The sequence below is a fragment of the Macrobrachium nipponense genome, chromosome 42, assembly GCF_015104395.2.
Source record: "Macrobrachium nipponense isolate FS-2020 chromosome 42, ASM1510439v2, whole genome shotgun sequence".
In the NCBI taxonomy this organism is placed as follows: domain Eukaryota; kingdom Metazoa; phylum Arthropoda; class Malacostraca; order Decapoda; family Palaemonidae; genus Macrobrachium; species Macrobrachium nipponense.
Genome location: NC_061103.1, coordinates 35,449,642 through 35,474,155, shown reverse-complemented (window position 1 = coordinate 35,474,155; position 24,514 = coordinate 35,449,642). Strand labels below are relative to the sequence as shown.

General features: G+C 42.3%; 1 long non-coding RNA gene across 1 annotated transcript in view; it reads right to left on the bottom strand.

Annotated features, from left to right (window-relative positions):
• Positions 1 to 13,238: 13,238 nt before the first annotated feature.
• The window catches only part of LOC135213102 (uncharacterized), a 12,007-nt gene continuing 731 nt past the window's right edge, over positions 13,239 to 24,514 (bottom strand). Inside the window, exons 2-3 of the long non-coding RNA XR_010314078.1 lie at positions 13,800 to 13,950; positions 13,239 to 13,337 (exon numbers count right to left, since the gene is read on the bottom strand). This is a non-coding gene — a long non-coding RNA (uncharacterized LOC135213102). The remainder of the gene's footprint in view (positions 13,338 to 13,799; positions 13,951 to 24,514) is intronic.

Here is a 24,514-nt window from a genome sequence, read left to right as displayed (position 1 = left end):
GACTTTTTATTTTTGCAATTGTGTGTGTTTATCAGTTTGTTCTCCTGTCTTTTTAACAGGCGGTTCTGACAAAGGGGAATGGTTTTGTAGAGGAACAATATGTATATTTTGGAGCTGGTGTTGACTAATCACTGTCTTGACTATGCCTATCTGTTTGGCTAAACTAATGTTGGTGTTAGATTAATTACTGAGGGTTATCTGAGTTATTTGGACATTGAGAGAGGGAAAAAGAGCTGTTTGGGTATCAGGAGGAGAGAAGAGGGAGAGAAAATGTGTTGCCCAATACCGGTTGCCTGCCGCTCTGGCCTTTCGCTACCAAAATGAATAAAGAGATAATTGTCGTCTCGTTATTTTATATATATATATATATATATATATATATATATATATATATATATATATATAAGATGAAGGACGAAAGACACCAGGAATTCAGCCAAAGAAGAAGAAGTAGTACAAGTGGATAAGTCAAACGCTAAATTAAAGGTTTGAATGAACTGCATAAGTTTCGAGTGCATTACTCAGTTACAGAAACAAAACGGCACTCACTTGGAATTTGGTTTCTTATATTTGTCGCCATGTCGAGAGTGTATGTCGCTGAGGAGATATATTCCCGTCTCCTCCGCGTCCATGCAGCTGTTGAGTTCGTTCACGCACGTTTCAGTGTTGTAGTTCCACGCGCAGTTTAAATTGTAGTACAGCTCGAGTTTCTGAAACAACAGATCCAAGCAGTTCGTGATATTAGCTCCTGGAGTTACGTAAACCACAAAATAAATTCTCTTTTGGTCTGGATAATTAAGAAATTATTATTATTATTATTATTATTATTATTGTTGTTTTTTTTTTCTATCACAGTCTTCCAATTCAACTGGGTGGTATTTATGTGTGGGATTCCGGTTGCATCCTGCCTCCTTAGGAGTCCACCACTTTTCTTACTATATGTGCTGTTTCTAGGAGCACACTCTTTTGCACGAGTCTGGAGCTACTTTTGCATCCGGTTTTTCCACGTTCCTTGGGATAATCGTACCTAGTGTTCCTACGATTATGGGTACAGTTTCCACATGCATATCCCATCTTATTATTATGATTGTTATTACTTGCTGGAAGAAAGGAGCAGACGCCCCTGAGCAAGAGAAATCCAGAATGAGTCATTTAGTATCTTTTGTACTGCATTTTGTATAACATATCCAATTCGACAAATACTACGTTTTTTTTTACATGAATCCCCCATTTGGCGTTTTAATAGCCACTTGAGTACAGAAGAAAAGTCAGTGATAAGAGAATAGAGAAACATCTTTACAAAATAAATGCGGCTGAAATAGCCATTTTTATTATCAATAAAACCTGTATTATTATTATTATTATTATTCATTAATTATTATTTTATTTTGGATTATTATTGTTATTATTATTATTATTAATTATTACAAGCGGTGCTGAACAATACCTTGGCCAGAAGATAATTGATTATGTCATTGAAGTTGCTCACCACGCCCGTGGCGCTTTACTTTGCTGTACTCTGCTGGACCAAGTACTCCATCCGGGCGGAGGGCAGCCCCGGAGTCTGGTCATGTTCATAATCATTACCTCGACGTTGATGCCTCGGGGGTTTGGGTACAGGATGTGGCTCTGGTGAAAGAGAGGTACGTATATATATTATATATATATTATAATTTTTTTAATTTTTTTAAAAATTAAATTTAATAATTATATAATATATCTATATGTATATATATAGATATATAATATATATAATATATATATATATATATATATGTGGATATTAATATCTATATATTAATGTATAATAAGATATATATATATATATATACACACACACACACACACATATATATATATATATTGTTATTATATATATATATATATATATATACATATATAGTATATATATATAAAATTATATATATATATATATTATATATGTATATATATATATATATATATATATATATATATATATATATGTGTGTGTGTGTGTGTGTGTGTGTGTGTACAACTGAATCAAGAAAGTTTGCAACGTGGTAAATGCATAAATAAAGGTATAAGCCACAAAGGAAAAATAAATGAATGGAGTAGCTGCTAGATCTTTCGACTCAACCTCCTTTACTTAGCAGTGAGAGAAATTGGGTCATTTCTACTTAAACAGACAAAGTAAGAGATAGTAAAGGGATATATAGAAAGAAAACGGAAAAAGATAGGTTAATTCATAAAATGATATTTTTATTTTAAGATAAATTTTTAAATATACTTACCTGGCAGTTATATACATAGCTATATTCTCTGACGTCGTGACGTCACGACAGACTTTTCGAAACTCGCGGCAATCACCGACCATCTGTCAGGTGATCGTTACCTGTACGCCCTCTAGATAGTTACCTGAAACCCCATATTTTCTCGCCCTCTAGTCTCTTGAGGGGAGGTGGGTGGGTTTCTAATTGTATATAAACTGCCAGGTAAGTATATTTAAAAAATTTATCTTAAAATAAAAATATCATTTTTAAATATGAACTGACCTGGGCAGTTATATAACATAGCTGAATTGACAACCTTTGGAGGAGGGTCAGAGACAGCAACATCGTTGTAAGGTAACTACTTGATAGGTAACTAAAGATTCTTACCTGCTAAGGAAGCTGACTTGACGAGTACTGCCTCTTTAGTCTGCTCTCCTTAGGAGCTCCAGCTAAGGGATGTGACCTGTGCAGCTGATGAGCTCAAAGGGGTTTGTCGACGGGACGTGACCTCTATGCGACAAAACCACCTATGCCCTTGACATGGGCTAAAACAGGCAAAGACCACCATAACCATCCAATCCTTGCATACAAGAGATTGAAAAGACACACATATACACTAGACTGTTGAAGGTTTCCCCTAACCTTCAACAGACAACCATAAAAATAACATCAAGGGTCTAACATGTAGGATTAGAGGTATCAACTCCTTCACCCAACACCGAGCCAGTGGCTACGAACGGACCCAAGGGTTTCTGCAAGTCCTTTCATATACCGTTTCTATTTGTTTCAGATAAAAAGAAGAAAATACGGAGCTGCTCCTCAGTATGTCGCGTCTAAAATGGCTTTAAGGACTGATTCTTTCTAAACGCCATTGACGTCGAGACTGCTCGCACTCATGGGCCTTTACCTTTAAAGCCTTGTAAAGTGTTTCATTGCACTCCGTGTGAGCTTCTTGAATACACACTAATAAAGAAGGCTAAAGCGTTCTTTGACATAGGCCTTTTGGGATCTTTAACGGAACACCATAAGTTGTCAAAAGTCCCTCTAACGTCCTTGCACCTGTGCAGATAACACTGTAATGCTCTTACCGGACAAAGAGTTCTTTCACGTTCCTGACCTGCAAAATCTCCAAGGCTGGGAATCGTAAAAGACCTAGGCCAAGGATTGGAAGGAGTTTCTTTCATTCTTGGCTAAGAAACTAAAGTGGTTGAACAAACCGCTTTAGATCTACTAATTCCTACTCTTTTGTCCATAGCTTGAATCTCGCTTACTCTCCTTGCAGTAGCGAGAGCGACTAGAAAAAGTGTCTTCCTGGTTAAATTCCTGAACGAGCTCTCCTGGATCGGCTCAAACTTGTCAGACATTAAAAATCTTAGTACTACGTCCAGATTCCATCCTGGTAGTTGTTCAGTCTTTTGCTTCGTAGTATCAAAAGATCTAATTAAGTTGTGAAGATCTTGATTCCTAGACAAGTCCAGTCCTCTATGTCTAAAGACTGACGCCAGCATGCTCTTGTATCCCTTAATTGTAGTAGTGGCTAGACCTACTTTAAGTTTTAAGTGAAGAAGGAAGTCTGCGATCTGGCTCACAGATGTGTTGGACGAGGACACCTTCTTCTCCTTACACCAGTTTCTAAATATCTCCCACTTCGACTGGTAGACGTTGATGGTCGAAGCCCTTCTTGATCTGGCGATAGCTTTAGCTGCCTCTCGCGAAAAGCCTCTAGCTCTAAGGAGCTTTTCGACAGTCGAAAGGCAGTTAGCTGAAGAGCGCGGTATTCCTGTGATACCGTTTTGAAGTGGGGCTGTCTGAGCAGATCTGGAAGCAACGGAAGGGTTCTTGGAATTCCACTAGCACTGCAACATCTCTGCGAACCAGTCTCCGCGTCGGCCAGTACGGGGCTATCAGGGTCATTCTGCTTCCTTCGGACTGCGCGAACTTCTTTAATACTTTGTGTATCACTTTGAAGGGAGGGAAGGCGTACAGATCCAGTCCTTCCCAGTTCATGAGGAATGCGTCTACTGCTACCGCTTGTGGATCCGGCACCGGTGAGCAGAACGTCTGCATCCTCCTTGTCTTGTTGGTTGCAACAAGTCAATGGAAGGTTGCCCCCCATAACCTCCATAGTAATTCGCATACCTCTAACTTGAGAGGTCCATTCTGTTGGCAGGACCTGATTTCTCCGGCTCAAGAGGTCCGCTCTGACATTTAATTCTCCTTGTACAAAAATCTCGTTTGGAGGACGATTTTCTGTCCTTTGCCCATAGCAACAGATTCTTGGCTGGTCTCGTTCAGAGAAAACGAGTGGGTGCCTCCTTGTTTCCTGACATAACGCTAGAGCAGTCACGTTGTCCATGCTTATTTCCACTACTTGCCTGCCACACATTCCTCGAATGCCTGAAGAGCTAGAAAAGCTACCATCAGCTCTTTCTTGTTGATATGCCAATTTCTTTCGGTTTCGCTCCATCTTCCCGAAATTTCCCTGTTCCCCAGAGTCGCTCCCCAGCCTAGGTCTGATGCGTCTGAGAACAGTATTAGCTGTGGATTCAATTGTTGAAGTGAAACTCCTTCTCCCAGCTTCGCTGGATCCAGCCACCAAATCAAGTCTTTCTTGACCTCTGCTGAAATTGGGAAGGTGTCTGAAAGCCTTTGTTCCTTCCTTTTCCAATTTCTGTTGAGGTAAAATTGCAGAGGTCTGAGATGCAGTCTTCCCAGTGAGACGAACTGTTCGATCGAGGAAATGGTCCCCAAAAGACTCATCCATTCCCTCGCCGAACATTGTTGTCTCCCCAGGAATTCCTGCACCCGATTCAGGCATCGGTCTTGTCTCTCCTGGGAGGGAGAAGCCCGAAAATCCTGAGAGTTCATCAGAACTCCTAAATAAATGATCGAGAGAGGGCTCCAGGTGAGACTTTTCCAGTTCACCACTAGCCCTAGTTCCCGTACTAGTTCAGGGTTATTTTCATATCCTCCAGACACTGTTTTCTTGGAGTTGGCCCTGAGAAGCCAATCGTCCAGATAAAGAGAAATGCGGATCCCCCCTTCGTGTAGCCATTTGGCTACATTCGCCATAATAGCTGTGAATATTTGTGGCGCTGTGCTGAGCCCGAAGCAAAGAGCCTGAACTGGAATTACTCTTCCTTCGAATAAAAGAACCTGAGGTACTTCCGAGAGCTTGGGTGGATGGGGACATGAAAATAAGCGTCCTGTAGGTCTAATGAGACCATCCAATCTCCCGGTCTCAACGCCGATAGCACTGATTGCGTTGTCTCCATCGTGAATTTCGTCTTCACGACGAAGGCGTTTAGAGCACTGACGTCCAGAACGGGTCTCCATCCTCCCGAGCTCTTGGGTACCAAAACAGTCGATTGTAGAACCCCGGATTCTCTTGGGGTGAAACAGGTTCTATCGCCTTTTTTAAGAGCATAAGCTCTACTTGTTCTTTTAACGCAAATCTCTTGCTGCTGTCCTTGTAATTCGCTGTTAAGTCGAGGGGATCTAAAACTATGGGAGGTTTGGCGTAAAAAGGGATCTTGTAGCCCTCCCTTAGTATCTGAAGGGTCCAGTTGTCCGCCCCTCTCTCTCTCCAGGCTTCCCAAACAAGAAAGAAAGCCTGGCTCCTATTTGTGTCTGAAGGACTGTCTGATCATGGCCTCCTTTTGGAAGGAAGCTTGCCACCTTTTCTGGAGGGCTTTCTAGAAGTTCCCGACGTCCCTCGGGCTGTTTTCCTCGAAAAAAACAAAATGTTGTGGTTGTTTCTCCTCTCTCGCTCTCTTGGTCGCAAACGAAGAAGGCAAAACCCCACTGGCTGCCTTCGATATTAGGTCCTGTGTGGTCTTCTGAGTCAATGAAGTGGCAATATCTCTAATAATCTCTTGTGGAAAAAGAAATTTCGCAAAGGGGGCAAAACAAAAGCTCTGCTCTTTGTACCTGTGTGACCCCCTTTAGCTGTAAAGGAGCAGAGAAGGGACCTTTTCTTCACGATTCCTGCCGTGAAAATCGCTGCCACTTCATTAGTTCCATCACGTAAAGCCTTGTCCATACAAGACATCACACTCAGAAGGTTAGAAATGTCCGTTGAATCCTTGCTTCCACTTCTTGGCAAGAGCACTCAGAGACCAATCTAGGAAGTTCAGGACCTCAAAACACCTCTAAACCACGCCCTTCAGTAAAATGATCGAACTATTGCATCGACCACATCACCTTCGCTGCTGATAAGGCGTGTCTACGATTGGCATCGACGATACTGGAGAAGTCTGACCTGAGAGGAGGCAGGTACTCCCAGGCCCAGAACTTCCCCAGTCTCGTACCAAACGCTGGATTTCGAAGCCAATCTTGCAGGAGGAAAAACGAAAGCAGTTTTGCCTCGCTCCTTTTTCTCTTTCATCCAGTCGTTCATCTTCGCAAGCGCTTTCTTGGCCGAAATGGAAAGAACCATCTTAGTAAAGGCAGTCTTATTCTGGGTTCTTCCACAAAGGAACTGAGACAGGGGAGAACGAGGTGCTGCGGGCTTGAAATCCGTTTCAAAAAGCTCTTGAAACAGAAGCATAAGAGTCTTATAGTCGGAAAGAGGAACTTGTTCTTCGTCTCCTCTTCCGAAAACTACCTCCAACATCTCCGAAGGTCTCTCTCTGTCTCGTTCCGCATCGGAAGATGTAGTTAAAGCCAAAGCCGGAGCGTCATTGGTCTCGATGCGTTCCTTGGCACCAGAAACCGCCGAGGCGTCATGCTTACGAGCGTCGGCGTCACGTCCTTCTCTCTCACGCGCGCTGGAGTCACGCTCTTTGCTCTTACGAGCGCTGGCGTCACGCTCTTTGCTCTTACGCGCGCTGGTGTCACGCTCGGAAGCGTCATGTCCGAGTAAATCGGAAGTGTCCTGGTTGTCTGTGTTCTTCTTGGCGTTGACGCTTCGCGAAGTCTTCATCACTCCCGGGGCATCAGACTGACGCTTGGGTTCTTGCAGCTTTTCCATAAGTACAGACAGCTGCTGTTGCATATCTTGCAGCATATTCTTGGCTTCATTGTCTCCTCGAGGGAGAGGGTAACTCGTCAGGTTCGCCCACAACGAACCGCAGCCAGGAGTCGATCCTTCTAAGGCTTCCTGAGGACGCTTGGTAGGAAGCTTCCTAGGTAAATCCTCCCAAGTAGGAGGAAGAGGAGCGTGCATCGAAAGCGCTGTCTTGCTCTGTTTAGCTGGCGAGGCTTCCGATGACGAAAACTTCTCCGGAGAACTCCAGTGACTGCAGCCCGGCAGTTGCTCATCTGATGAGACCTCACAAACACGAGGTAATTTCCTCTTGAGAGGACGAGAGGAAGTAGAGTGTCGCCATCCTCGACGCGGGGAGACGTCATCGGATGACGAACCAAACACACTCGACGCGCCTTTTCTACGGCTGTCTGAAGCAACCTTGGAAGCGTCAGCAGTTTTGTTTGAGGGCACGCCCGACCGGATACTAGAGCCTCTCGCCTCCCTTAGACTTTCGACTTTACGTCTCCCATGGGTCCGGGAGCTTGTAAGAGGTCTGGGTCTAGGAGCGCGACAGGACCGATCGGACGCACCCTCCACTACACTGTCACTAACACTAAACTTATCACTTACACTGACTTTAGCACTTGCACTTAAAGCACTTACGACAGTCCAAGTGCGATTGCCCTGCTCAGTAAGAGAGGCAATTTGTTGTCCCATTTTTTCAAGCACCGCTTGAATACCCGACTCGGAGACAGGTTCGGGAGCTGATACTTCTACTAAATTACGCTCAGAAGGAGCAGGGGAAGGAACAATGGGATTATCTACCACTTCCTGATTCGTTGATGAACGGGAAAGGGAACTCTTAGTTCTTCTAATTCTATCTCTCTCGAGCTTACGGACATACTTGTCCAACTCCTTCTACTCCTTATCATCCAAAATCAAGCACTCATCCCATCTACTCTCAAAAGTGCAAATTCCTCCCCTACAATTCAAATTCACACAAAGTGTGTGGGGATCAAGAGAAGCTTTGGGAATTCTAACCCTACACCCCCCTTTACAGCAGACTCTATACACAACTCCCGAGTCCGACATTGTTAATTGAGTAATCCAAAAACAAATCCAAAATCAATCCAAGTCAACAACAGCGAAAGCCAATAAAATACTTCACCCAACGATGAAATACTCTAGCGAGTACGAAAACCTATCGAGGAGCCCACAACAACGAAGTTGCCGGCTTGGGCGACAGAAAAAATATGGGGTTTCCAGGTAACTATCTAGAGGGCGTACAGGTAACGATCACCTGACAGATGGTCGGTGATTGCCGCGAGTTTCGAAAAGTCTGTCGTGACGTCACGACGTCAGAGAATATAGCTATGTATATAACTGCCAGGTCAGTTACATATTTAAAAAAAAAAAAACACTGAAACGACAACCAAAGCACCTTAGACTTTCGGTAGATGTATCCGCTCAGGCCCTGGGCCACTCCTATGGCGTGCGAACCGTTGAACTTGTGAATCTGGCTCAAGAGCTGCTCTGGAGGCCGCAGGAATATAGAGTCGATATTGAGGAGGACGGCCGAGTCGACATCGCTCAAGAGGTCGGGCAGGAAGAGGCCGGCCGACCCGCAGGAGTTCAGGTTCTTCTTCCTGCGCGACGTCTCAACACCACGGCGCTCCAGGCGTATGCGTCGCTTGTACTTCTCGGGCCAGGGTCCAGGATGGAGGCGATCTTGCGGAAGGCCTTCTTCGACTTCGTCAAGATCATGAACCTGGAAGAGATGGGAGATTATGCAGTCGGAATAGGACAGGACATAAGAAGCACGAGCTGAATGCAGCGCGCAGGACAACCTTCTTGTGAAAAAAAAAGTATGATATGAATGCAGCACGCGGGATAACCTTCTCGTGTAAAAAAAAAAAAAAAAAAAAAAAAAAAATACGAGCTGAATGCACCGCGCAGGACAACCAACTCATGTCAAGAAAAAAAAGTACGATGTGAATGCAACGCTCAGGACAAACCTGCTCGTGTAAAAAAAAAAAAAAAGTACGATATGAATGCAGTGCGCAGGAACACAACCTGTTCGTGTAAAAATATAAATAAATAAAAGAGAAGTACGATATGGAACGCAGTGCTCTGGACAACCTGCTCGTAAATAAAAATAAATAAAAAAGTAGTAATATATGAACTGCAGCGTGCAGGACAACAATGCTCGTGTAAAAAAAAAAAAAAAAGAAGGAAGATATGAATCCAGCGCGCAGGGACAAACCTGTTCATGTAAAATTTTTTTTAAATAAGTATGATATGAATGCAGCGCGCGGGACAACCTACTCGTGAAAAAAATAAAATAAAATAAAACTATATTTGTTGATTTTGTAAATAAATTACATACTCGTATAATGTATATGTATTGAATTGTACAAAATGAACTTTAAAAATGATTTTTTTAGATACAAAAAAACTCTGATGTGGATCGACTAATTCTATGGGTGCGTTTCACCTTACAGTAAAACGTGCCATAAACATACCATTATTATTATTATATTATTATGTATTATTATTATTTATTATTATTCTTATTATTATTATTATTATTATTATTATTATTATTAGTCAGAAGATGAAACCAATTCTTATGGAACAAGCCCTACAGGGTCCATTGACTTGAAATTCGGGCTTTTAAAGAACGTTATGGTGTTCATTTAGGAAGAGGTCAGAAGAGATGAAGGGCAGCAATATATCGTATACATATTCCCCAGCTGGTTGAAAACGAGTCAGCCATCGAAAGTAGGGAGAGAACTCTGCAAATGCTATGGGTTAGGAAATGTGACAGCACAGACAGATCTTCTGAGGAGATTGGTTTGGAAATGTGACAGCACAGACAGATCTTCTGAGGACATTGGTTTGGAAATTGGACAGCACAGACAGATCTTCTGAGGACATTGGTTTGGAAATGTGATAACACAGACAGATCTTCTGAGGACATTGGTTTGGAAATTTGACAGCACAGACAGATCTTCTGAGGACATTAGTTTGGAAATGTGACAGCACAGACAGATCTTCTGAGGACATTGGGGTTTGGGAAATGTGGACAAAGCACAGGAAAGATCTTCTGAAGGACATTGGGTTTGGAAATTTGGACAGCACAGGACCAGATTTATGAGGGACATTTTGGGTTTGGAAATGTGCAGCACAGAAAGATTCGTCTGAAGGACACTGGTTCGAAATTTGTCGACAGCACAGACAGAATCCTTTCTGAGGGACATGGAGGAACGGTTTGGAAAGTACAGACAGATCTTCTGAGGACATTGGTTTGGAAATGTGACAGCACAGACGAGATCTTCTGAGGCATTGTTTTTGGAAATGTGACAGCACAGACAGATCTTCTGAAGACTGGTTTGGAAATGTGACAGCACAGACAGATCTTCTGAAGACTGGTTTGGAAATGTGACAGCACAGACAGATCTTCTGAGGACATTGGTTTGGAAATGTGATAACACAGACAGATCTTCTGAAGACATTGGTTTGGAAATGTGACAGCACAGACAGATCTTCTGAGGACATTGGTTTCGAAATGTGACAGCACAGACAGATCTTCTGAAGACATTGGTTTGGAAATGTGATAACACAGACAGATCTTCTGAAGACATTGGTTTGGAAATGTGACAGCACAGACAGATCTTCTGAAGATATTGATTTGGAAAGTGATAACAAGCATATTCTTTGAAGACATTGGTTTGGAAATTGATAACACAGACAGTCTTCCCGAAGACATTGGTTTGGAAATGTGATAACCACAGACAGATCTTCTGAAGATTTTGGTTTGGAAATGTGACAAGCAACAGAAGATCTTCTGAAGACAATTGGTTTGGATGGACAAACACAGACAGATCTTCTGAAAGGACAAATTGGTTTGGAAAAGTGATAACACAGAAGATCTTCTGAAGACATTTTGGTTGGAAATGTGATAACACAGACAGATCTTCGAAGACATTGGTTTGGAAGACAACACAAACAGATCTTCTGAAGACATTGGTTTGGAAATGTGATACACAAGACAGACAATCTTCCCCCCCCCCCCCTGAAGACATGTGATTTGTGACAGCACAGACAGATCTTCTGAAGACATTGCTTGGAAAATGTGATAACACAGACAGATCTTCTGAAGACATTGGTTTGGAAATGTGATAACACAGACAGATCTTCTGAGGACATTGGTTTGGAAATGGGACAGTACAGACAGATCTTCTGAAGACATTGGTTTGGAAATGTGACAGCACAGACAGATCTTCTGAAGACATTGGTTTGGAAATGTGATAACAACAACACGATCTTTGAAGACATTGGTTTTGGAAATGTGATAACACAGACAGATCTCTGAGGACATTGGTTTGGAAATGGGACAGCACAGACAGATCTTCTGAGGACATTGGTTTGGAAATGGGACAGCACAGACGGATCTTCTGAGGACATTGGTTTGGAAATGTGACAGCACAGACAGATCTTCTGAAGACATTGGTTTGGACATGTGATAACACAGACAGATCTTCTGAGGACATTGGTTTGGAAATGTGACAGCACAGACAGATCTTCTGAGGACATTGGTTTGGAAATGGGACAGCACAGACGGATCTTCTGAGGACATTGGTTTGGAAATGGGACAGCACAGACAGATCTTCTGAGAACGTTGGTTTGGAAATGTGACAGTACAGACAGATCTTCTGAGGACATTGGTTTGGAAATGGGACAGCACAGACAGATCTTCTGAGAACGTTGGTTTGGAAATGTGACAGCACAGACAGATCTTCTGAAGACATTGGTTTGGAAATGGGACAGCACAGACGGATCTTCTGAGGACATTGGTTTGGAAATGGGACAGCACAGACAGATCTTCTGAGGACATTGGTTTGGAAATGTGACAGTACAGACAGATCTTCTGAGGAAATGGGTTTGGAAATATAACAGCACAGACAGATCTTCTGAGGACATTGGTTTGGAAATGTGACAGCACTGATAGATCTTCTGAGGACATTGGTTTGGAAATGTGACAGGACAGACAGATTTTCTGAGGATATGGGTTTGGAAATGTGACTGCGCAGACAGATCTTCTGAGGACAATGGTTTGGAAATGTGACAGTACAGACAGATCTTCTGACGACATGGGTTTGGAAATGTGACAGCACAGACAGATCTTATGAGGACATGGGTTTGGAAATGTGACAGTACAGACAGATCTTATGAGGACATGGGTTTGGAAATTTGACAGCACAGACAGATCTTCTGAGGACATTGGTTTGGAAACGTGACAACACAGTCAGAATCTGACAGATCTTTTGAGGATATTGGTTAGGAAATGTGACAGCACAGACAGATGAATTTTGATGTGTTATAGAGTATCAAAAACTGAGTCGCTTTGGCTGAAGAACTAAAAAAAAAAAAAAAAAAAAAACGGTGCTGCCAGTTCGTCAAGACAAAAAGACTTGATTTGAAGCATTGATTAGGAGTACCAATAGGCCACTGTTGACTTGTCTCGATCCTGTTTGGATGATATGCTTTGACCACGTTTTGCTGTAGTGTGACAGAACAGCAAAAAAGTGTAGTAAGATGTATGGCAAACTGTATCTCAATTTCAGGTTCCCGAGTTAGTTTTGTCTCAAGAGTGTAGGCAAGATGTGGGAAATTTGTATCGATTTCAAGCTCACAAGTTGTTTTACCTCAAGGATTTAGTCGTTAAAGACGATGCCGACTTCAAAAGCACTTCAATTTGATTCAGATAGTGATGTTTTTCTGAAAAGAAAAAAAAAAGAGGTCTTCCATTTGTTTTGTGACATTATAATGGAGGGATCTGTTTCATTTGTTCCTAACAATTTAGCAACTTGGAGGATCTTTGGCGTCCTACAAAATCTATATAAAACTTACTTGACACGAGTGTTTGCTGAATTATTAGTTGGATCAGGAGAAGGAAGTGATTTGCCCATATAAATTTCATATTTCATTCAGAACGAGGAGAAAAAAAATCTTACTGGGGCAGATGACGATGACAATAGGTGGCAGAGCTTTTTCTGCAATCGGCGGTAAGCTCCTTTTAATGACAATATTATTGCTGCTCGCTTTGGGAATATCTGGAAATAAACATTGAATGTCGCCTTAGCTTTTGGTAAAAAAGGCGATGCATGAAAAAACTTGTGCCTTTGTGTAGCCTAGGTCTGTGAAAGTGAGTGAAGCCTACGTCTGTGAATCTGTCACCATTGTCAATGGCATTTGGTCAGAAATTGAGTGAGGCCTAAATATGTGAATATGTCACCATTATCAATAGCATTTGTAAGCCCAGGCCTGTAGCAAGTAAGTCGTTTTAATGTAGCATGACAAAGATTAATTGGTCAAATTAACATCTTAGACGCATTGTTAGGTACCAGTTGCTGCTCCCTGTGAATGCTACAAATGTGACTCCTGACATGTTTTTTTTTTTCCTTGAAATAGCTATATGATTTATCTTCACCAAGCGAGACAAAGATCAGTAGACAGAAGAAAGAGAAAGGCAAAGTCTGTCAGACGTTCAGTTCATTTCAAGACTGTCTTCATACCCATTTTCTTCGGTTCACTTTTCAAAGCTGTGGCGTTCCTCGTTTTCCTGGGTTGTGGGGCCTTGCCGAAAAGGGAGAGAATGATCATTGCCATAGCCACTGCGGTCATTATGTTGCTCAAGATCCTCTTCATCGTGACCATCGCTTATCTCTGAAAGTTAAAGTTAAAGTTAGCAGTTTTAGTACTCCATCAGGCTATTGCCCACCAGGCTATTGCCGTTTCGGCGGACGTCCGCCGGGTAACCCGAACCCACTACCATGGCAGTTAACACTTTAAGTAGACAGTCTCACTATTTGCCCCTTGACGAGGAAGCAAACGCTGGCCCCGAGGATTACGAGATTAACGCGTTACCAACTGTATCGAAGACACTGGACGTCTGATACTTTATATTTGATTATAGTGATGATAAGAGAGTCACGTTTGAATGGTATGGGCATGTGTTGAGGATGGATGACGAGGAGGGAGTGAAGAGGGCTTGGGAGGAACCTGTTAGCAGAAGATCGAGAGGGAGACAGAGAATTAGATGGCGAGATAAGGTGAAGGAAGGTATGGAGAGAAGAGGTTTGGTGGAGGATGATGCCTCTGATAGAAAGCAGTGGAGGAGAAGGCGCATCAGGCAACCGACCCCTTAATGTAGGGATAACAGTGGGAAAGAAGAAGAAGAGTTACAGTGTGTTCTCAACGCCACATGTCCTTAACAGACTCCAGATTGTTTCTTTATCAGTTCTGTCACAATCTCTTGTTTTCATTTACAACCTATTGAAATTCACCACACTGTCTTCACCTATCAAACCTGCCTTCTGGCTTACCTAGTCAATATAAATCTTAACATGCACCTCCCCTTATGTACTAAGCAGAGGTGCAAATTTCTTGATCATCTTGACATGTAGGCACAGGGAGTCTTTCCCCTCATACAGACACCTTACAGACCCTGGTCAGCCTGCCCTCTCTCTCTCTCTCTCTCTCTCTCTCTCTCTCTCTCTCTCTCTCTCTGTTAATCAATGTCCTTATTAGGAGACTGTTGTATTTTAATACTTTACACTTTTATTTATTTATTTATCAATTTGTTGATGCATATCTGTTTTTCTAGTCACTGACATCTTTCTGTATTTCCCATTACCTTCTGTTACTTCTTTCAAAGGATCTCTATATTCTTTCATAATAATAATAATAATAATAATAATAATAATAATAATAATAATAATAATAATAATAATAATAATAATAATAATATCAGTATTACCAGAACCAAAACCTCTTGCCTGGACACTTCTGCTGTATTGAGGTAGAGTATACTCAACGTGCAACGTTCCATAAAATTAGTAATTGCAAAGAGACCTTAAAAGGGACCCAAATACAGAACCAGTATTCTGAGGTGCTGTTGAGTCTATCACGGACTCTTTATTTAGGGCTAAGTAAGCAATCTTTGAGTAAATTCCTTTAAGATGCGTTTAATAATGTAATATTTTGAACTGATTAAGTTTTAAATAGGCGACCTACCATTGGTATTACTATGTGATTTGATGCATTTCATGTATTAAGTTTTAAAAGGGCAGGGACCCAGCAGTTCGTCCTCAGAACCTCCACAGAGCTAGGAGCACTCAGAAGCTCCTGTTACCTCGCCCTGCAGACACCACTTCACCCCTTTCTGGGGAAATCCCAAGTATTTTTATACGTCCATACTGCACAGGAATATCAGCAGATAAGAAGACTACCAAGCCCAGGATTTCCAGGTACTGTGAGAGTAAACTCCAGTTCAGCCAGGGAATTGTTTTGCCTTTTGTCTGTATTTCATTTCCATTTTTCCAAGGCGACTGCCTCCTTTGTTTAGCTTCTCATTCCCCTAATCTTGGTTCAATACTGTGATCACTCCCCTTGTGATACTAGTAAACATCCCCTAGTTAATTCAAGCAACGTAATAGTTCCTTCTGTGAACCCCTAGTCATTTCCATCCCCTCTGAGCGGTTTGTAAATTTGTTGATTGAAAGAAAGTAGTGTGTCACACTTGCCCACGTGTTCCCTCACCCCATTACTTAACCTAGGATACAATCTCTTTGCAGACAAACACCGTGACTGATTATGTGAGAAATTGGGAACCCTTTGGAGTAAGCCTTGCATTTTCAATAACCTGTTTGCGCAAAATTCTGAATGCTGTGTCTGGTTGCCCCAGCTACGTGTTTCCGGTGGATCGACAATCAACCACCTTATTAGTCCCTGGACCTATGTAAATTAATGTAAATATAGTGAATTTAAAACTAAAGTCCAGTTTTTATGTAAATTCCTCCGTTATCAGTAATATCGGCCTTCTGCCATAGTTTTTTTCTTTTTTCTTTGTTGTGACCTCTCGTTCCTCCATTCAAGGCCAATTTTTTTTAGTGTTCAATTATATTTTTCAGGAGTGAACGAGCAGTTCAGAACAAAATTGGCAACCTTGCCAGGATCGTGTCCATTTCCAGTTCTGTAGCGATCATTAAAACTGGTATCACGAAAGAAACATACCTGAATTCCTTTAATATTTTTATGAGCAAGCGAAAGCAAGGTTTCCCAATTCTCCACAACAGGAAAAAGGTAAATTTTACATTCTAGATATATGTGTAGAACTAGTTAGGGGCATAAAATCTGACTGCCATTATAGCTCTAGGAAATAGACCACGTGTATGCCAATAGAGTAGAGAGAGAGAAATTTTAACGTTAGCTTCTTTTTATGTGCTATTGCATAAAGCATAGAGGTAGAGGTATTTAGGGAGTAAAATTCAAAACGAAAATAAGTGCCATATTTCGTGAATTACAAGTTAATCGCGGATCTCGTGTTGTAAAGATATTTCGTGATTTTTTATGTGAATCAACACGCTGGTCATTGTCCGAGCTCTCTCTCTCTCTCTCTCTCTCTCTCTCTCTCTCTCTCTCTCTCTCTCTCGGTTGCTTGCAGGTGTAAACAGGATAGAATTTAAATCCCTATCCATTGCCCTGTTTATTAACAAAAGAATAGATGAGTAAATAAGAAAAAGAAAAGGAAACAATGTGTTAGCGTAAAATTCTTAACGTTAGGATAAGGAAAATCAAAGGTAAATGTTTTTTTATTTTCTGGGCAGAGAGTAATAATAAGGGCAAATACTTTTACTTTACAAACAAGGGCACATGTTACCCTTAGCCTAACTTTCTCTAACGCGGCCTTGAAATTTTTGTGATTCATACCTTTTGTCTAGCCGACCCGTGTGCAGGCCTAATTCTCCGGGGTTTTAAATTGGCAGAATCGGAGGGTCTTAGGTTCGCGAGAGCTAGGGTGAAAAAGGGTACTTGTTAGGCGTTTGTGCGGAGGCGGTATATTTATGCAGTGGTGAGTGATCTTCATTCTGGTTCTTCCTCTTCCCTTTAATGTATTTGAGCTAGTGGTTAAAATATGAATTCTGAGCATATGTTGAAAGGGTAAGATAGACCAGGGATTTACATTGGTAGAAAAAGGAAAAATAATTTTGATCCCATTCTCGTCTTGGTCCTCGAGACAATGTAAAAAAAAAAGGAGACCTCATATACATTTTATATTATCAACTGCATGGGCCACTTTTTTCACGTTGAGTTTCCATGAAATTCGTGACCAGATTCTTTCCTTTTTATTTACAAACCTGTACTCGCGTTAAGGTTCCGCGTTTACAAACTTTATTGCCAAATCCATCATCAGCATCGAGTTTCCACTGAACTGTAAATTACAGAGATTTTACGGCATAAGTTTTCCGCCGCGCTATGTGCCAATAGTAACTGTATTTGCAGGGATTTTACAGTCATCTTGCCAAGTATTTGCGTTGAGTATTCCGCATACCCCTGGCGACATTTGCAGTTTTGCAACTGCCTTCCATCCTATTATTCTCAGGCTAGACTACTAGCGTTTTACTGCTGAGGAGATGGCCAGTAACGCAGCACTGGAGGAGGCCAGGGCCTTCACCGAAGCCAGAAGAGCCATGGGGCTGGAGGGCGCAAAACTGATCAATTGGGTGAATGATGAAATGAAGGAAGCTGTAGAGAGAGCCTACTAGGCAGTCGAAAGGGAAAAGGAGAGAGAAACACAAGAGAAAAGAGAAGCAGCGGAAAGAGAAGTACAAGAGAAAAGAGAAGCAGCTGAAAGAGAAGCACAAGAGAAAAGAGAAGCAGCTGAAAGAGAAGTACAAGAGAAAAGAGAAGCAGCTGAAAGAGAAGCACAAGAGAAAAGAGAAGCAGCTGAAAGAGAAGCACAAGAAAAAAGAGAAGCAGCTGAAAGAAGATTCCAAGCAGCCGAAAAGGAAAAAGAAAGAGAAGCCCAGGAGAGAAGAGAATCTGCAGAAAGAGCCCATCAACTGGCTATGACAGTCCAGAGTGCCACTCTGGCACCCCCGAGTTCCACACCCCCTGTGCTCCCTCCTTCACACTCACCTCCACAGCATGGGTGTCCTCATTAGGATTTGGGACGATAACGAACCCGACACCTGGCTCGATCGTGTCGAGCAGGTATTCGAGAACTTCAATTCAGCCCTCAGGAAGTGGCCCTCCTCCTTGGCAAGCACTCGCTGACAAAGGGCGGACTGCATTCGAGACCCTTCCCCTGAATGAGCAACAAGATCTCGCCCTCGTACGAGAGGCAATCCTTGGGGCTTACAAGTTAACCCCAGACCGGTGGAGGCAGAAATGGAGGACTATGCCCAAGGGGGCTAACCAGACCTGGACAGAGTGGGTAGCCAAGAAGACACCCGCACTCCATAGGTGGACGAAGGCCTCCAACGCAACATCTGTTGAGGAGGTCTTAGAACTCTTTCAGTTAGAGAATTCCTGTCCAATGCTCCCCCTGATCTTGCCACCCACTTGGTGGATAAGGCCCCTAAGACTATTTTGGAGTGCTGTGAATGGGCAGATGCCTATGACACCCATCATCCATTGCAGAGTCCTTTAAAAAAGAAAATATGCCCTGCTCTCCCTCTTACTCCTGCTGCCACCTCTCAGCCTACCCAGAGCCCCAATTCCTCCACGGAAACCTGTGTGTGGGCGTTGCAATAAACCAGGTCACATCACAGAGCAGTGACTCTCAAAGGTGGATCCTCCTCAGCAAGCTGCCGCCACTCCTCTGAATGAACTACCCAATCCTTCTAATAACAAGAACAATGGCCAATGGAACAGAAACAACAGGCCCAGGCCTGATTTTAGCAAGAGTTTCTGTGACTCATGCAAAGTGCAATGGGCACACTGCTGCCTGGGCAGGATGCCCCAAGAAAGTTCCTGTTTCTGCCATTGCTATGGCCGTGACAAATCCGTCAGCTCTAGGCCTTCCTGCTCAGGGTCCCATATTTGTTGCACCTCCCAGAGGTCGCTATCCTGCCCACCAGGTCCGAGCTTTCGATGACACTGTTGCACAAGTATCCATCATCCGAGAGGATACAATTCCTTACAGAGCTCAGGTTGATAGGCACCAATTCATCACGATAGAGAGCCTCAACCACGCCAAGATGTTCTTACCTACTGTCCAGTTGAGAGTCACACGACCTCACCGTTCTAAGATAAGTACCATGGCAGTAGCAACCTATATACCAGGAGGTTATGATGTCCTGTTAGGACAAGATTTTAAGTCTCCTCCTACCTTTATACCGTATCAGGGCACCCGTCCTCACATAGCTCCAGACCCGTGCCACAGGCCTCCAAGAACTACCTCTGCACAGCCAGTGCCACTTGAAGGTGCCAGGCAGTGCCAGGCTCCGTCCCTCATGGATGTTGAGACATGTTTGAGTCCTTCCACTAAGCCAGGAACGGCCTCAGTGCCAGTGCCAAGGCAAGACTCAAGTCTCTCTCCCAGAGCTCTAAGTCCCGGTCGCTTTCCCTCCACTGGCGTGGCCCCACTACCCACGATGGCAGTCGAGGAAGAGCCAATTCCAATAGGAATCCTCCATGAAACCCATGACTATAGTAGACACTCCACCAACGATGCAGCCTCGCAGACTGCCCCAGAGTCGGTCCTCCCAACGGGTAAGCCCATCCCGAATACCATTACCTCATCCGATCCCCCTCCGTCAGCAGCTAACCGGTCCCAGAGTAATGACTCTGCTGAATCCTATTTGGCCGAAGAACTCGGGGAACCGAGCCATGCAGCATTAGGCATGGGGACAAGTGCCAAGGACCCAGTTGTCGCAGCAGCCAGAGCCAATACCCCTGCAGAATCTTCAAAGGCCTTGAATCATTCAAGACCCCCAATAGCATCATCAAACCGACCAAGGAGAGGTCGAGGGAAGAAGGGAAAAGGGTGTCGAGGTTTTCCGAAACCATACGAGAGCCAGTAGTCTCTCTGCACTAGTGCCTGGCACAGTGCCATCCTCTTATAGAGAATTCTGACTCTCTCCATCCAGAGGAGAGTGCCAGATTCTGCTACTTTTACTTCCCTCTTACCCTTTTGTAACTCTACTTCCTTCTGACCCTTTTGTAACTTTCTATTTTTTTTTTTTGTACTATCTATATCGTCTCTTCCTTGGTTTCCTTTCCTCTTCTTTACTGCCTTTAGGTATTTATTGTATATTGTATGCCCTGCTTAGACAGAGCCAAACCTGCCAGCTATTCTGGCCTTATATAAATTAGTACTTCATTATGAACTACTGTCATAAAAGTGCCACAATTGGCACAGTGCCCTATTGTAGGCACTTAGCATTCCATTTGACTTGGGAAAATTTTAGCCAGCAAAAGTTGCTATAGCTTTAGAGATATTTTCAAAGTTGGCTCGTTTATTCATTGTTACGATTTGATTGCTGATTCAGTGTTACTTCCTCGTCTTTATATTTTGGTGAAATTGTCATTGTCTCTGATGAGACTTGCATTTTGTGTAATCTTATTTCCCCTCTACGGAGAATTACTTCATTAATTCTACCCTTGTTAGCTTACACTATTGTTTACTAGGATGTAAAGTTACTTAACGAATCGTAGGGCTATTGACACACCTGAATGCGTCATATCGCCCCATCAGGGTAAACAAACAGTATGTGTTGCCTTAAACACTTAAGCTAGCAGTATTATATATGATATAATTTACCCTGTAGGTTAAGTTTATCTAATCATTATTTGCCATTCCTTGTCATTTTCAGTGCGACGTTATATTTTGAGAGTATTTTTTATTGGAATATAGCAAGTTGTTAGTCCTTAGTCACGTCACGCTTTATTTTATAATTAATGATTAAGCCTCTGCCTGCCGAGTAAGCCTTCATGAATATAATCATTGGCAGTGTTTGAATATTGCTTATATTATAAGTCCACTCAAGGGAGGATGGAAGGCTCAGTAATTTATATTTGTCATTTGTCCTTGTTTACAGCTTGTCGTGTCCGTTCCAACCCGTCTAGGGTTGAAATGTCCTCTAGAATGGGGAGGTGTTCAAGATTTTAAGCCAGAACCAAGGAAAGTTAAGATTTCTATAACAAGATTCATTCATCCTTGTCTATATGCAAGTTGCCCCTTTGAACTGAAAGCCTCCGTTCTCTAGACAAACTTTCTTTGCTCCCGTTGGCTGTCCGGAATTTACCCCCTACAGGGATTGGGCGACGCTCACCGGGAGAAGTCTTAAAAGGGCAGGGACCCAGCAGTCCGTCCTCAGAACCTCCACAGAGCTAGGAGCACTCAGAAGCTCCTGTTACCTCACCCTGCAGACACCACTTCACCCCTTTCTGCTCCCCCTGCCTCCTCTGGGGAAATCCCAAGTATTTTTATACGTCCATACTGCACAGGAATATCAGCAGATAAGAAGACTACCAAGCCCAGGATTTCCAGGTACTGTGAGAGTAAATTCCAGTTCAGCCAGGGAATTATTTTGCCTTTTGTCTGTATTTCATTTCCATTCTTCCAAGGTGACTTTCCCCCTCCTTTGTTTAGCTTCTCATTTCCCCAGTCTTGGTTCAATGCTGTGATTACTCCCCTTGTGACCCTAGTAAACATCCCCTAGTTAATTCAAGCAACATAATAGTTCCTTCTGTGAACTCCCAGTAATTTCCATCCCCTCTGAGCAGTTTGTAAATTTGTTAATTGAAAGAAAGTAGTGTGTCACGCTCTCCCATGTGTTCCCTCACCCCAGTACTTATCCTAGGATACAATCTCTTTGCAGACAAACACCGTGCCTGATTGTGCAAGAAATTGGGAACCCTTTGGAGTAAGCCTTGCATTTTCAATAACCCGTTTGCGCAAAATTCTGAACACTCTGTCTGGTTGCCCCAGCCACGTGTTTCCGGTGGATTGACAATCAACCACCTTATTAGTCCCTGGACCTATGTAAATTAATGTAAATATAGTGAATTTAAAACTAAAGTCCAGTTTTTATGTAAATTCCTCCGTTATCAGTAATATTGGTCTTCTGCCATAGTTTTTTTTTCTTTGTTGTGACCTCCCGTTCCTCCATTCAAGGCCAATTTTTTTTAGTGTTAAATTACATTTTTCAGGAGTGAACGAGCAGTTCAGAACAATATATATATATATATATATATATATATATATAATATATATATATATATATATATACAACTGTGGCTCAGCGATATTATACCTTTCCAATTATGTAATCGATTCGAGCAGACTTAATTATCAATAATCATCCATATGCATAACAGGCTGAAATCTATGTCAGTATCAGTTTAAAAACCATAGTATTAATATTCTGGAAGATATTAGCGGATGTTGAATGCTGTATGTTTAATGGGTAGTGTTTAGAATTGAAGCTCAATGGCGTCATACAATTTAATAAATCATGGAGTGTGGCTGACACTCGATCTTCTCATATATATATATATATATATATATATATATATATATATATATATATATATTTAGCTGCAATGGTTTCGCTTACTCGGGGAGGAAGCCTACTAACTACTTTGTTGTTGTTGCTGTTCTTGTTGTTGTTGTTCTTGATGGGGGCTAGGCAAGGTCTATGGAAAAGGCATAAAAAGGCCTGTAAAAGGTATTTCGCGTTGAGTTAAACATACAGGAATTTTAGGACAGAAAAGTTATGATTTATTAATTAGAATGAAGATGTAAAAAATAAATAATGTGCATGTTAAACAGTGCCGAACAATTATTAATAATAAAATATAACGTATTTATTTTAATTTTCGTTGGTGAAACAACGCGCTATTAGACTGGAGATTTTAGCACGTGCCCCATGTAACCTGGAGGTCGGATCACGCCTTGATGTCATTGCGAGAAAAATCCCTCTCTGACTTTCTTTCATAATTTCGATCATCAGCTGTATCTAGGGGTATTTATGCCCTTCGGCCTCATTCATTTTGCTTCCAAAGGTTTTGAAACGCAGTTTCATAAGAAAAATACTTTGCCCACAAACCTCACTCTTCCTTCACTAAACCGCACACTGTTTTCCATCTTACTCTCTCGGATATAGTACAGTACTACCACATCATAACCTTTTGTGCATTAGTTCGTGTTCATTCTTGGGCATTCCACTGAGGGGTGAGGGATGTGTATTTCTGGTGATAGAAGTTCACTCTTGACGTGGTTCAGAAGTCACGTAAAGCCGTTGGTCCCGTTGCTGAATAACCACTGGTTCCATACAATGTAAAAACACCATACAGACAGACAGATTAGTTCGTGTTATGCCACTGTAGTTCTCACAGATGTCTCCGTTTTCTTTATGTTTATGCAATGTTTGCTTGTTTGTTTGTATTTTTTTTTTTTTTTACGTTGCACGGAACCAGTGGTTATTCAGCAACGGGCCAACGGCTCTACGTGACTTCCGAACCACGTCGAGAGTGAACTACTATCTCCAGAAATATACATCTCTCACCCCTCAGTGGAATGACTGAGAGTCGAACTCGCGGCCACCGTGGTAGCACGCCAACACCATTCTGACCACGCCACTAAGGCGCGTTTATGCAATGAAACAATTATTATTGTTCCTTCATCTTGCAAATCACTTCCAACTCCGAGGTTCTAGTCTGAAGTCCTTTCGTTCATTAACCCTTTCATGTGTGTCTGCTTCCCTGCAGGATATCATCCACTTCTTCTTCTTCTTCTTCCAAGAATTTTGCTCGACTTAATCTTGTCCACTCGATCTAAATCACTGGCAAATCCAAAGTATTTAATTGGAAATTTTGAAATGGACAGTAATCGCCTGTTCTATCAGGAATTACCGAATCCGTTATCATTAAGATTATTATTATTATTATTATTATTATTATTATTATTATTATTATTATTATTATTATTTTCTCTTAAAATTTTGTATTATCTCTACGACAGAATTTTTTATTTATTCCCATTTTTATATTTCTCAATCATGCTAGTATTACCTAAATCTTCGATATATGGTAATTTTTCATGGGGGGGGGGGGCATATGCCCCAGTGGCCCCACTCCCTGGGTCCGCTATAGTGATCTAAACCCATCCGTCAGTTCACCTGCACGTCACTCAAAGACATTTCTAATTAACGATCTCCAGCGCTTTCTCCTGTAACCCGAAGAGAGCGCCTCAGTGGCGTGGTTGGTATGGTGTTTGCGTCCCACCTCGGTGGTCGCGAGTTCGATTCTCGGCCATTCCATTGAGGAGTGAGAGATGGGTATTTCTGGTGATAGGAGTTCACTCTCGACGTGGTTCGGAAGTCACGTCAAGCCTTTGGTCCCGTTGCTGAATAACCACTGGTTCCATGCAACGTAAAAACACCATACAAAACAAATGACAGGCAGAAGGACAGTCTCCAGCGCTTTCTCCTGTAACCCG